Raw genomic sequence first — 14,539 nt, forward strand, 5'->3', positions numbered from 1 at the left:
ATTCCAGGCAGCAGGAGTAGCAAGTGGGACAGTGTAGGGAGGTGTGAGAAAATGGGATTGTAGATGTGTTGTATGTGTTGGGAGATGGTCTGGAAAGTCAGGAGGTTCCTCTCTTACTGTCACGGAAAAGTGTTTGAACTTTACCCATTAGGGTCTCCCTCCTTTCCTCCCTCCCTTGGTTTTACTTATTTGAGAGAGAGAGAGAGAGAGAGAGAGCGCTCAAGAGCATGAGCAGGGGGAGGGGCAGAGGGACAATCAGACTCCCCTGAGCAGGGAACCTGATGCAGGGAGGCTTCACCCCAGGACCCTGAGGTCATGACCTGAGCTGAAGGCAGACACTTAACAGACTGAGCCACCGGGTGCCCCGTAAGGTATCATTTCTTAAACTGTGGCTGTTTGCATTCCATTTTCACAGTTTTTGCCATTTCTGTATACCATCTGAGCCAGATGTTGGCTTGTGGTGGAAGGTGAAGGCCCTGTCTACTCTGGTCTTGTCATAAGTGAAATCAAAGACTGATGGCTGACTATAGTCTTTCTTGATGCATTGAAATGATAACATAAACACGTTCATCTCTGTTCCTCCTAAAATCGTGTCATGTCCCATGTGCCATGGCAAAGTGTAGTATGGGTGGGGGAAAAACAAAGAAGTATAACAGCATAGTCAGAGTTGCATTTCTGGAAGAGGTGCGGGGGGCTGGGTGGGGTGAGAGGGGGCCTGGGGAGCAGCGAGGGTGGCTCTGTGCACTGGGCAGGAGGGCTGAGTGGAGGTGGTTGGGAGGAGAGACGGAGGGATCGAGAAGCCTTGTGACTGAGCCTTGAAAAGCCGGACGGGCTGACAGGACATGGATGATGAGACACGGAGGATGAGACTTCAGTTCTCTGGCTCTAAGATGTGGTCAGAAATCAGAGCAATTGTGTGTTGTTTTAAATTTTGTTTTGTTTGTTTTAAAGCAAGCTTTGGTGTGGAGTTTTCTTTCTTCCAGGCTATGGGCTCCAACCAAGCTTTGAGAGCCCGTGGGCCCCTGGCTTAGCGTCACTTCTGTGTTTCCTCGTTTCCCATTGACTCACTCCTTCTGCATCTAGGGACTTGTGTTTTCTCCATTCTCTTTTTCCCGTTGGATCAAAGCAGCTCCTTCAGCTGATTCCTTCCCGGCCGCCAGCTCCTGTTCCTGATTTTGAAGTTCCGTATCTGCCCAGAGAATCCCAGGCCATGTTTGCATCTGGACGAAGAGCTGGAGGTCTGTCTGCCCCAGAGAAGACAGTGCCTGTGCTGATATTAGTCACTTTTGAGACTGGTCAGAAATTGTGATTTAACCCATTGAAGAATTGGTTATTTTTTTCATTTCTGGCTCCTCTGGTAGAACATTTATTTGATTTCTTTTTACATGCCTGTCTGCCACCCTCAAACCTTCACACTTCCAATGCCTTGAAAACTACTGCCTTGTGAGTTTTCACTGCTCCCAGGTTTGAATTTTTTCTGGTTCTTTGTCAACGTTTTTTTTGGCTTCTTTTTTCTCCATTATGTCTTCTTTTCCTTCCCCCTGAGTACCTTATATTCATGACCAGTGATTTTCTCCATGTTCATAAAATTTTTACAAGTAACACACCGATGTGTGTACACACACACACACACACACACACACTGAGATTTTATTCCCATTGTTTTACAAAAATTGAATGCTAAATAATGTTCCATATCTGCGTTTTCTCTCTTGGTACAATCCTGTCAAAACCTTTCCAAGTTAAGGTTCTAGTAATTGTGTTAATTATTTTTAATTTTGTAAATCTAATAATTGTTTTTAAGAGGTTGCATTATATCTCATGGTGCATATGTGCAGACAGTTTCCTATGAGGTAAGAGCAACTTCGTGTCCAGTGTTCACTACCGTGGACAATGAAACAACAGACACCCTTGAGCTTCTTTACTTACATAGTGAGGATTTTATTTCCTTGGCATAGATTTCTAGGAGTTGGGTTGCTGGGTCAAAGAGAATATGTGTTTTTTTGTTCGTTTTTTAAAGATTTTATTTATTTGAGAGAGAGAGAAAGCACGAACAGGAAGGAGAGGGAGAAGCAGACACCTCACTGAGCAGGCAGCCTGACGTAGGGCTCGATCCCAGGCAGACGTTTAACTGACTGAGCCACCCAGGCACCCCGAGAATACGTGTTTTTATTTTATTTAATTAATTGATTTATTTTTTTAAGTAGGCTCCGCGTCCCGTGTGGAGCCCAATGTAGGCCTTGAACTCACAACCCTGAGATCAAAACCTGAGCTGAGATCAAGAGTTGGACACTTAACTGACTGAACCACCCACGTGTCCCAATATGTGTTTATTTTTTTATTCATTTTCTTTTTCTTTTTTTAAATAATTAAAAAAATATTTATGTTTTTGACAGAGAGTGGGAGAGAGAGCGAGAGAAAGCACAAGCAGGGGGAGCAGCAGAAGGAGAGGGAGAGGCAGGCTCCCCACTGAACAGGGAGCCCGATGTGGGGCTCGATCCCAGGTCCCTGGGATCATGACCTGAGCCAAAGGCAGACGCTTAACCGACTGAGCCACTCAGGTGCCCCTTACTTTATTTTTCTTAAGAGATTTTATTTATTTGATCAGAGAGACAGAGAAACAGAGTATGAGTTGGGGGGAGGGGCGGAGAGAGGTGGGGAGGGACAAGCAGTCTCCCTGCTGAGCGCCCAGCCCTATGCAGGGCTCTATCCCAGGACTCTGAGATCATGACCTGAGTTGAAGTCAGATGCTTAATCAACTGAGCCATCCAGGTGCCCCAATATGTGTTTATTTTTAATAATTATTATGATCAGGTATCTTTCTAAAAATTTCTGCTGGCAGTGCCTGAGACTACCCTTCTCTTTCCTACTTACTGTAGTTGTGAGTGTTGTTTTGAAGTTTTGTACGTGTGATGGGTGAAAGCCTGCGTGGCTCAATCCGTTAAGCATTCGACTCTTGGTTTAGGTTCAGGTTGTGGTCTCAGGGTCTTGAGATAAAGCCTTGGGTCAGGCTCTGCACTCAGTGTGGAGTCTGCTTGAGATTCTGTCTCCCTTTCCCTCTGCTCCAACCCCTACCTTGCATACACTCTCTCTCTCAAATAAATAAATAAATCTTAAGAAAACAAAAAAGAATGGTGATGGCTCAGACTCACTTTAATTTGCATTTCCTTGATTGGTAGTGAATTTCAGTATCTTTTTTTTCCCCTTGAATATGTTTTGGCTATTTGGCTTTACTGTTTTGTTTAAAACTCCTTCATATTATACATTTTCTTACTGGATTATTTGTCCCCTTGTCAGTTTGTGAGAGCTCTTTGTAAATTATTATAATTAATTAACGTTTCATCTGTTTTCTGCTTTGTAAGTATTTTTTCATATCTGTCCATTATCATTGTAAGCACAGATAACAGTATCTATTATACTACCACATTTAAAAATTTTTTACATGATTAAATATCTTTTTACGTACCCATATGCCTACCTACCAGTTTCTAGGTTTTCAGTGTTTGTTTTTTTAAAGATTTTATTTATTCATTTGACAGAGAGACAGAGAGAGGGAGCACAAGGAGGGGGAGCAGCAGGCAGAGGGAGAGGGAGAAGCAGGCAGAGTGAGAAGCAGGCTCTCTGCTCAGCAGGGAGCCAGATGTAGGGCCTGGATCATGACCTGAGCTGAAGGCAGACGCTTAACCAACAGAGCCACCCAGGTGCCCCATAGGTTTTCGGTGTTTTAAAAAGATCTTCCCAATATTAGATTATGCATACTGTATTTTTAAAAATTTCTTGTAAGATTTTTATTGTTTATAGTTAAGCCTTTAATCCACCTGGAATTTATTTTTGTATGGCCTATGGGATAAAACTGAAGCCAATTTTAGTTTCTCCTAGATGGTTGCCATCTTTCTCACAGATCTTTTTGGTTCTTTAACTCTGGGCATTATTTCTGGGCTATTTGGTTCTTTACTTCCATTTCACTTACTTAGCACAGAGAGAGCATGCTCTGGGCCACAGCAAGCAGCACTAATTGAGAGCACCAGGCTGGCTTGCTTCTCAGGTGCTGGGACCCCTGGCACAGGAAGGAGTCAGGAGAGGGCCCCTGCACGCTGGTGCTGTCACACTGGGATGTGGGGCCTCGGCCCCAGCCCTCATGATCCTTGCCGTAGATGAATTTACATGAATCTTCAGGGATGCTTAATTCTACTCAAATAATGGTAGAAGGTGCAAATTATTGAGAGAACATGATTACTGGAACCCACTCCTCTTTCTCCTACACCCTCACAAATTTATATTAGTCTATAAATTTATATATAATATAATATATATAAATATATTATGTTTATATATAATATATATGTTTATATATAATATAATATATTTATATATAATATAATATAATATTTATATATAATATAATATAAATTTATATTAGTCTATAACTTGCCTTTTTTTTTTTTTATAGTGAGAGAGAGCATGTGAATGGGGGTAAGGGGTGGGGAGGGGCAGAAAGAGAGGGAGAGAGAGGGAGAACCTTAAGCAGGCTCCATGCCCAGCACAGAACCTGACATATGGCTCCATTTATGGAGATTATGACCTGAGATTATAACCTGAACTGAAATCAAGAGTCGGATGCTTAACTGACTGAGCCACCCAGGCGCCCAGTTGTTTTTGTTTTTAAACCTGGCCGTGTATTATGGAGATTGTTCAAGGTCAGTAGTTAACAGAATGGTGCAGCTTACTGTCAATGGCATCTTCATGACCAATGTCAATTTTATTTGTATAATTTCATCAATTATGAGGCACAGCTGGATTTCAAAGGTGTGTGTGGGGGAGAAGGTGGTGCTTCTTAGGGTTGATTAGATACGTTGTCTCATTCTTTTTAAATGTCTCTGTAATATTTTGTAGTGTGGAGGTACTGTAACTTATTTACTATTTTCCTGTTAATGGATATTCAAGTTGTTTCTTGCTCTGTCTTTGCTTTTGCTATTGTAAACAGTGCTTCAATAAAAGTATTTGTGTATATATATATATATATACATATATATATATATATACACACACACAGCCACACACACACATATATCTTTGCCTGCTAGTCTTTTTATATTGGTTTATTTAAACTTTTGATTTTGAGATAATTGTAGATTCATATACATTTGTAAGAAATAATATAGAAAAAGCCAGTTTCCCTTTTCCCCAGTTTCCCTTAGTAATAATATCTTATAGAACCCTAGGACAGTATTTCAGATTTCCCTAGGTTTACTTATATTTATTTGTGTGTGTGTGTGTGTGTGTGTGTGTGTGTGTGTGTTTAGTTCTGTGCAGGATGATCACTGTGTAGGGACACCTGTCCATCACCACAGTCTGATAATAGAATAGTTTCATTGTCACAGGATCCTTCCTTTTATACCATCCCTCCCTCCCTCCCTCCTGTTCCCTCCTTCTCCACCTTAACTCCTGGCAAACACCAATCTGCCCCTCAGTTCTATAATTTTGTCACTTCGAGAACATGACATTAGCAGAACCACACAGTGTGTTACCTTTTGGGATTGGGTTTTTTGCCCACTCAGTGATTCCCATGAGATCCACCCATGTTGTTGCATGTATCAGCAGCGTGTGTGCCTTTCTGTTGTGAGTAGTATTCTGTGGTGTGGAGGGACCAAACTCTGTCTCTTCATGAATTCACTGAAGGACATCTGGCTTGTTTCAGTTTTTGGCTACTGCAAATAATGCTGCTGTAAACATTCATGTACAGGTTTTTTGTGGGAACATAATGTTTTCATTTTTCTGAGATAGTCACTGGGAGTGCAATTGTTGGGTGGATGGTATTTGCATATTTAGTTTTATAAGAAACTGCTAAAGTTTTTTCCAGACTGGCTGTACCATTTACATTCCTACCAACAACGTGCGAGTGATCCGGTTCCTCTGCATTCTTGCCAGCATTTGGTATTGTCATGTTTGCCTATTTTAGCCATTCTTATAGGTGTGCAATCATATCTTATGGTGGTTTTAATTTGCATTTCCCTAATGACGTTGAACATATTTTCCCATACTTGTATGCATATATCCCCTTTGGTGAAATGTCTGTTTATGCTTTTTGCTCATTTTTAAAATTAGTAGTGCTTTTATTTTTATAGGATACATTCCTAGAAGTAGGATTTCTGAATCAAAGTATATGGGCATTTAAAAAAATTGTACTGTCTAGGGCGCCTGGGTGGCTCAGTCAGTTAAAGCATCTGCCTTTGGCTCGGGTCATGATCCCAGGGCCCTGGGATCGAGTTCTGTGTTGGGCTCTCTGCTCAGCGTGGAGTCTGCTTCTCCCTCTGCTCCTCTCCCCTCTTGTGCGTGCTCTCTCTCTTGCAAAAATAAGTAAACAAAAAAAAAATTTTTTTATTTGTTGCTATTAAAAAAAAAATTAAAAAAAATTTTACTGTCCCATTTTGCAGAAAGATGTAGCAATTCACATTTATATTCCCAACAGTGCTCATTTACATATACTCGTGCTTGATCTGTGTGTGATTGGTTATAAAATTGATAGTCCTGAATTGGTATCTTAGTACTGTGACACTTTCCTGGCCACTGGTGAGACTGAATATCTTTTCATCTGTTTATTGGCCCATATTTCCTCCTTTCATGATTTGTTTGTTGACTTGAAAAGTTTATTATTATTTGAGTTGTTTGTCTTTCCCTTACCCATTTGTAGAAACTCTCCATGTATGATGGCTTTTAATCCTTTTTCAGTTACATGTGCTATAAGTATTTTCTTCAGTATATTATTTATTGTTTTACCATGTTTATATTTTTTGCCATCTAGAAATTCAAGAATCTTATGCAGTTAATTAGATGAACCTATTTCTTGTAAGTAGGCTCCATGCCCAGTGTGGAGCCCAACATGGGGTTTGAACCCATGACCCTGAGATCAAGACCTGAGCTGAGACCAAGAGTCAGATGCTTAACTGACCGAGCCATCCTGGCGCCCTGAATGAAACTTTAAAATTTTAGTTTTAGAGTATCCTGTCCTGAGGTTCTTCTGTATTTTTCTCTATTATTTTTACAGTTTTATTTTTTCCCATTTATATTTTTCTTTATCTTGATCCATCTGGAATTTTGTTCTGTCTGGAGTTTGAGACACAGGTTTATTCTTCTTTTCTTTCAGCCCTGTAACCGGCCACGTGTGTCATTGCCCCTGCTTAAATAGCCCATTCTGCCCATCTGAATTGAAGTGCTATTATTATTATATTTAATATTTCCATATTTATTTGGATTTTTTATAAGGGGTTTTCCCATACTCCATCAATATATTTATCCCTGCACCCAAAACCACACTGTGCCACATCCTTCCTTGGAATTATTATTATAATCCTTGGGATTATTATTGGAGTTGTATTCAATTTATACATTAATTGATGTATACATGATTAATTTATACATTAATTAATGACATTTTTATTTATGAATGTTATTTAGGAAAATGGTATTTCTATTTATTTTGACCTTTATACCTTTTAAGAAAATATTATGCTTTTCTTTGTATAGGATTTCTATCTTTCTTGTTTAAAAGCAGATTTATTCCTGTTTCTCCCTCTCACACTTCCCTTGCTTGTGTTCCCTCTCTTGCTGTCACTCTCTGTCAAATAAATAAATAAAAGTCTTAAAAAAAGGGAGGGGGGTGCCTGTGTGGCTCAGCCGTTAAGCGTCTACCTTCGGCTCAGGTTATGATCCTAGGGTGCTGGGATCGAGCCCTGAATCGGGCTCCCTGCTCAGCGGGAAGCCTGCTTCTCCCTCTCACACTCCCCTGGCTTGTGTTCGCATTCTTGCTGTCTCTCTCTGTCAAATAAATAAAAATCTTAAAAAAAATAAAAGTAAAAGTAGATTTATTTTACTTCTGTTACTATTGTAAATGGAATTCCCTTGCCCTGTTTTGTTTACTTAAAAAAATCAAATTTTAATGTTATAGTTTCATTTATAACAATATTTTTTATTTGTGGGTTAGAAACACATCTTTGTAGATCTGCTTTTTTTGGCTTAACATTATAATCTAAGCTTTTTATTTATTTTTAAAAATTTGTTTATTTTTTAATCTAAGCTTTTAAAAATGCTATTTCAAGTTCACTATAAGCATTTAAAATAGTTGTATGCTTTTTCCTCACCATAACTTTTATTTTTTATTTATTTTTAAAATTAAAAAAAAGATTCTATTTATTTATTTGTCAGAGGGAGAGAGAGAGAGAGAGAGAGAGAACGAGCACAGGCAGGGGGAGCAGGAGAGGAAGAAGCAGACTCCCTGCTAAGCAGGGAGCCCAATGTGGGACTTGATCCCAGGACCCTGAGATCATGACCTGAGTCGAAGGCAGACACTTAACAGACGGAACCACCCAGACATCCCTCAGCATAACTCTTAAATTGTATTTCTCCATTTGTTGTAGCTTAAGGTGGCAGTATTTCTGGTTCTTGAGACATGAATACACTTTAATGCTTGTTGGAAAGAAGCTGAGTTCTGAAAAGCATAAAGCTAAGAAAGACATCACCAGCAATTCTTTTACCAAGTGGCTCTTAATGTTTTTACATAATTCCCTTTAGGATTTTTTTCTTTTTAGCATAGTTGAGGGCATACTTAATATATAGTTTCATATCCTGCTTATTTTTCATTTTATGTTATAAACTTGTAGGTTTTCATTATAAGCTCTTGGTGTGAGTTTTTTTTTTTTTTTTAAAGATTTTATTTATTTATTTATTCAACAGAGATAGAGACAGCCAGCGAGAGAGGGAACACAAGCAGGGGGAGTGGGAGAGGAAGAAGCAGGCTCCTAGCGGAGGAGCCTGATGTGGGGCTCGATCCCGTAACGCCGGGATCACGCCCTGAGCCGAGGCAGACGCTTAACCGCTGTGCCACCCAGGCGCCCCTCTTGGTGTGAGTTTTAAGGGCTAAATAGTATTCAGTTATAAGCTGTGCTATTGTTTGTTGAACCAGTTCCCCAAGTGTCAGATCTTTAGTGGTTTTTAACTTTCCCCAGATGTAGATGATGTCATTTTCAGTGTGTTCATTCCTAAATCTTTACCTGACTAGTAGATTCCTGTCGAGGATTGGTATCTGCCAGGAAAATTTACAGGTTGAAGGATGCGAACCTTTGGAAAACTTAATTTATTATACATAAATGTAGAGCATGGCCCATTGCAAAAGGGTGCCATGCTGTAGCACGGCTAGTGGTGACTGTATTGTCCTAAGTCTGAGATATGTCTGATGCTGTTAATTGGCTGATTTTTATGGGTACAGTTGACTCCATTCCAGGTGACATCGGCACTTTCCACATGAGGATAATCTGGTCCATTTTCATGATGTACTTGGTTTTCCCCAAAAGGTTCCTATAACGTAGTGAAAGGAGCACTTTGAAATATGCCCTCTTTATAAGGTTAATTTGATGTCATTCGTACAAATGCAGCTTTTATTGCTGATCCTGTCAGTTGTTCTAACATTTGCCATAAAAAGGTACAGGATTCTTAAGAATCTTATTATAGATTAATGTGGCAGGATAAGGAGTCTTGAAATATAGGTCAAAGCTCAGGAAAACCAATGCTTGCAGAATTTCAGCAGTAAACTAGTTAAGCTCACGTGGCGTCCAGCTGTGCTGGTGTTGGTAGATAGTTTTAAATTCAGCAGGAGCAAGGTATTTAATTTTCCATTCCTTCATTCCTTTATCAGGCTTTGCTGAGCATCTTGAGGGCGGTTTTTTTTTTTTTTTAAAGACTTATTTATTTGAGAAAGAGAGAGGGAGAGAGCATGCTGCGATCAACTGCGGTGGGAGGGGCAGAGGGACAGGGAGAGAGAATCCCAAGCAGATTTCCCACTGAGTGCCAGCCCCAACCTGAGGCTCGATCTCAGACCTTGAGATCACCACCCAGTTGGAAACCAAGAGTTGGATGCTTAACTGACTCTGCCACTCAGGTGCTCTAGTTTTTTTTTTTTTTTTAATTTTAAATTTTAATTTTTAAAAAGATTTTATATATTTATTTGAGAGACAGAGAGCACGAGCAGGGGGAGCAGCAGGCAAAGGGAGAGAGAGAAGCAGACTCCCAGCTGAGCAGGGAGCACCATGTGGGGCTTGATCCCAGGACCCTGGGATCATGACCTGAGCCTAAGGCAGATGCCTAACGAACCAAGCCACCCAGGTGCCCTAATTTTTATTTTTAACAGCTTTATTGAAGTCTCATTTACATACCATAAAAATCTACCTCTTGTGAGTATACAGTGTGAGGGTGTGCACGAGGCGGGGTGGGGGAGGAGTCTTAAGCAGACTCCACACTGAGTGCAGAGCCCAGCGTGGGGCTCGATCTGACGACCTAGAGTGGAAACCAGGAGTCATTTGCTTAAGCAACTGTGCCACGCAGGCGCCCCCTGAAGTGATTTTTTTAAAGTAAATTTATAGAGTTGTGCAACCAATAACACACCCAGTTTTAGAACATTTTCATTATGCCTATTTTCTATTGTGCCAGTTTACAATTAATCCCCAATTCCAGCCTTAGGCAACCACTAATTGACTTTTGGTTTCTAAATGTTTACGTTTTCTCAACATTTCATGGAATCCTACAACATGTGGCTTTTTGGGCCTGACTGCTTTCTGTTACCATAATATTTTCAAGGCTCATCTTTGTCGAAGTGTGTGTCAGTACATAAGTCCTAGTATTGCTGAGTAGTATTCTATGGTCTCGAAATACCACATTTTATTTATCCATTCATCTGGTCAGCAGTTGTATGCATAAAAACTTGAAGTGATTTTCTTGACTAGTGATTTTATTTATTAAAAAATTTTTTGGGGAAAGATTTTATTTATTTATTTATTTGCCAGAGAGAGAGAGAGTACAAAGAGGGGGAGCAGCAGGCAGAGGGAGAAGCAGGCTCCCCACTGAGCAGGGAGCCCGATGAGGGACTCGATCCCAGGACCCTGGGATCATGACCTGAGCCGAAGGCAGATGCTTCACCGACCAAGCCTCCAAGGCGTCCCTTGAGTGGTGCTTTTAAAACAAATGAAAACATTCGCTGTTTCGTCCCCCCACTTAATCACAAACATGCGACGTTCACCGACTCACAGTGGTAGTTAGCTGTGATGAAATGCCGTGGAGGCAGCTGACCCACCATAGCGGTGCCCGGAGGCATCTCACAGAGAGCATTCTGGGAAACAGGAGAGACCAAGCTGAGAAAAGAAAGAATCCCACAGCGTAGCTGTCCCTTTCACTTTGCAGGAATGATCATATAACTGAGTAAAGATGAGAAGAAACGGAAACCTTAGGGTGACAAGGTTATAAATTAGTGCCTATAGTGTGCCCACATGTGCTAAAGGGGTGTAGGAGCCTGTGGTTGCACAAGTGTGTTCTGCTGGATTCACTAGTCCTAACTGACCTGGGTTCAGATTACAGATTGTACAAGATGTCTGGAGATGCATCTGTCCCCTAAATATCCATCAAGTCTGTGTTCTGAATGCCCCCAGGGGAGGGACCATTTTGGTCACCATTACCATAGCAGCCAGGCATTGTGCTAGGTGCTGGGACAATGAAGATGAGTGAGGTACCATCCCTGTTGTGTGGGAGCTCAGGTCAGCAAGAGGGGGCATCTCTAAAGCAGATCACTAACAGAGAGGTTGGTCAAGGGCTGCAGTAGAAAGAAGTTCAGAATGAGGAAGCACTCAGGAAGGCTTCCTGGTAGAGGGGACCCTTGAGCTAAGTCTTGAGTGACCAGTAGGTATAAGCTCAGGTCCAATGGGGAAGTGAGAGGGGACATGGGAACGGCGATAAATAGCATGGCCTTCGGCAAGGTAGTCATCATAATGAATTAGTTATAGGATTAGTACTCCCCCTGGGTTTTCTGCTGTGTTAGGTTGGTTGTGACCTGTCTGCATCTAGAAGGTAATACTGATGATGTAATCCAAACCTTGGGGACTGGGTTTGTGCTGTTCACCTGCATTCCATTCCCTTTAGGGGCCAGATATTATCTAGAGTTGGTAGGGCAGCCCCTGACTTGTGCATTAGAGCCAAGTAAAGTAACGGGGATTGTTGATTCAATTATTATATTTGCAGATGATTTGTTTAAAGATACAGGATGTTCTCTTTTTTTTTAAAAAGTATTTTTATTTTTATTATGTTTTTAAAAATGATTTTGTTTATTTGAAAGAGAGACAGAGCATGAGCAGGGAGGAGGGGAAGAGGGAGAGGGAGAAGCAGACTCCCCACTGAGCAGGGAGCCCGACGCATGGGGTTCAGTACTAGGACCCTGGGATCATGACCTGAGCCGAAGGCAGATGCTTAACTGACTGAGCCACCCAGGTGCGTCCAGGCTGTGGTTTATTGTGGAGAACTCTAAACACAGCCTGGGGTTTTGGGTTTTTCCCCTGAGATAGGACTTTGGTTGGGCTCCATTTTGCCATGCCTGTTTTGGTTACTGGAATTTAGATGGTTTTGTTAGGTATCCCGGCTTTCAGGAAGCCCTTAAATGTGTGCCTGTGTGAATGTGTAGAGAGACTAGCATATACACATCTCATATTTAAGAGTGACATATGCCTAGGAAAGAGGGTTGTTTCAATGTAGGGGAGTGTTCTGGGACTCACGGCTCAAGATTAATTAGTCACTTCCCTACCAATGAAAAAGCATTTATGGAGCGTGCATACCAGACACTGAGCTAGGTGCAGGGGAGCCAAGGTAGGAGCTAGAAACCAAATAGTGTTGTTGAGGACAGGTGTTAGATTTGGGATGCCAATTAGTCTTCCTTCCTGTGGGGGGCCAGCTTTGATCTTTGGCAGTGGTCACCCAGAATGCTGGGATGGATTAGTGATGTCCGTCATGAGCACAGAAGGAGAGTAAATGTACGAGTGCAGTGTATTTGCTGACACTATGTTAGGGTTTTCTGATATAGATGGACAACTTGAGTAAAGGTGGGGTATGGGAAGGAGAGGACATTTGTCTCAGAATAAGCATGTTTGCTTTGGTATGGGGTGTATCTGGAATCTACTTTGGATCAGTTTGGGGTTGGGTAGGGCTGGAGTACCTGTGTTGTTAATTATGTAGTCTTACAATGCTGCTTATTATGTACTCATGTACTGTCTCTGAAATGTCTTTAGCCTGTTTCTTTAGGTGTAAAATGGAGATAATACCTGCCTCACCTGTATGAAATAATGTTGATGGGAGGAGCTAATGAAATAATGGGTATGAAAATATTTTACCGCCCACAGAGCAATAAGCCCTTGGAGTATTATTACTGCAGGTGTGGAGGTGAGTGGAACAGGAAATGCCTGAAGTTAGGCAAGGTTGAGCCAGATGGTGATGGCCTCAGGGACTTTGCACTGGGTCCCTCTGCCTAGTCTGCTGTGTCTGTCACATCCAGGTCATAACTCCAAGGTTACCTCCATTCAGGCCCAAGAGTCTAAGCCTGTTCGGCTGTGTCTTCACCTACCACCTCATCTGGTTTTATTTTCTTCAGAGTTCCCATCAACTGAAATGGTCCGGTTAGCATCTTTGTGTATCTCCCTCTGCTAGAACTGTGCAAATGTGGTGGGGCAGAGACTGTGCTGTGTCTTTGTATCCTCAGAGCCTAGAACAGTAGTGTCTGGTACCTAGGAGGAGTTCAGGATTTATTATTATTTTTGTGGGGAGGGGGCACAGGAGAGTGCTAGCATAAGTGGGGTGGGAGGGCCCAAGGGAGAGGGGCAGAGAATCTTGAGCAGATTCCACACTCAGTGTAGAGCCTGATGTGGACTTGATCTCACCACCCCGAGGTCATGACCTGAGCCAAAATTAAGGTTGGACACTTACCCGATTGAGCCACCCAGGTGCCCCAAGGATTTAATATAGGTTACGTGAGCGAATGGAAGGGCCTTTAAGTCCGCAGATTCAATGGCCTAGGTGCCCAGGAGCCCTGGGAGGATTGTAAAGAATAGAAGGTAGTAGCTCTGACTTCATTTCTTTGCCAACATGTTCGTGAAGCTTCTATTTCTTTGGTTATTGAGAAATAAATTTAATTGAATCCACATTAGTAACTTAATTGAAAATTCATTCCATTGAGTTTCTGGATCCGACTTCATAATATAATCCCTTACAACAAAATAAAGAACAAGAATCAGAATTCATATTTTTTTTAGCGTATGTAACAGGCCATGAAATTATACAATGTTTCCAGTTTGGCAGGCTGGTGCATTCAATCTCTTGAAAGATAATCTAGTTCCTTAAACTACATATAATTTGAATTAGAGTTGGAATTTGTGAATTGAATACAGTTAGCAGCCCACCCCTCCCCACGCCAGACTGATTTGTTTTTAAATTGGCTTATATATTTTTTTCCTCTGTTGGCTGGCACCAATTCCATTTTCCCTCCTTTCTTGTGAATTGTTACTATGCTTTCAAGAGTCTGATGAATATGGCCAGGATGTGTGGGGCTTCCTGGAGGTATGTGAAATGAGCACAAATGGAGAGAGGTGTGCTGAGGTGCCCAAGTCAATTCCATGTCAATTAGCTGCCCATAAGTCCAGGTCAAGTGTACCTTCCCTGAGGCTTGGAGCTAGTGACTCAC

The 14,539-nt window shown here is 41.5% G+C and overlaps 1 protein-coding gene across 2 annotated transcripts in view; it reads left to right on the plus strand.

Moving 5' to 3' along the window:
• The window catches only part of SNX29 (sorting nexin 29), a 511,081-nt gene that overhangs the window by 28,343 nt on the left and 468,199 nt on the right, over window positions 1-14,539 (plus strand). The gene's annotated exons all lie outside the window — the stretch shown is intronic.

The sequence above is a fragment of the Ursus arctos genome, unplaced genomic scaffold, assembly GCF_023065955.2.
Source record: "Ursus arctos isolate Adak ecotype North America unplaced genomic scaffold, UrsArc2.0 scaffold_2, whole genome shotgun sequence".
NCBI lineage: Eukaryota > Metazoa > Chordata > Mammalia > Carnivora > Ursidae > Ursus > Ursus arctos.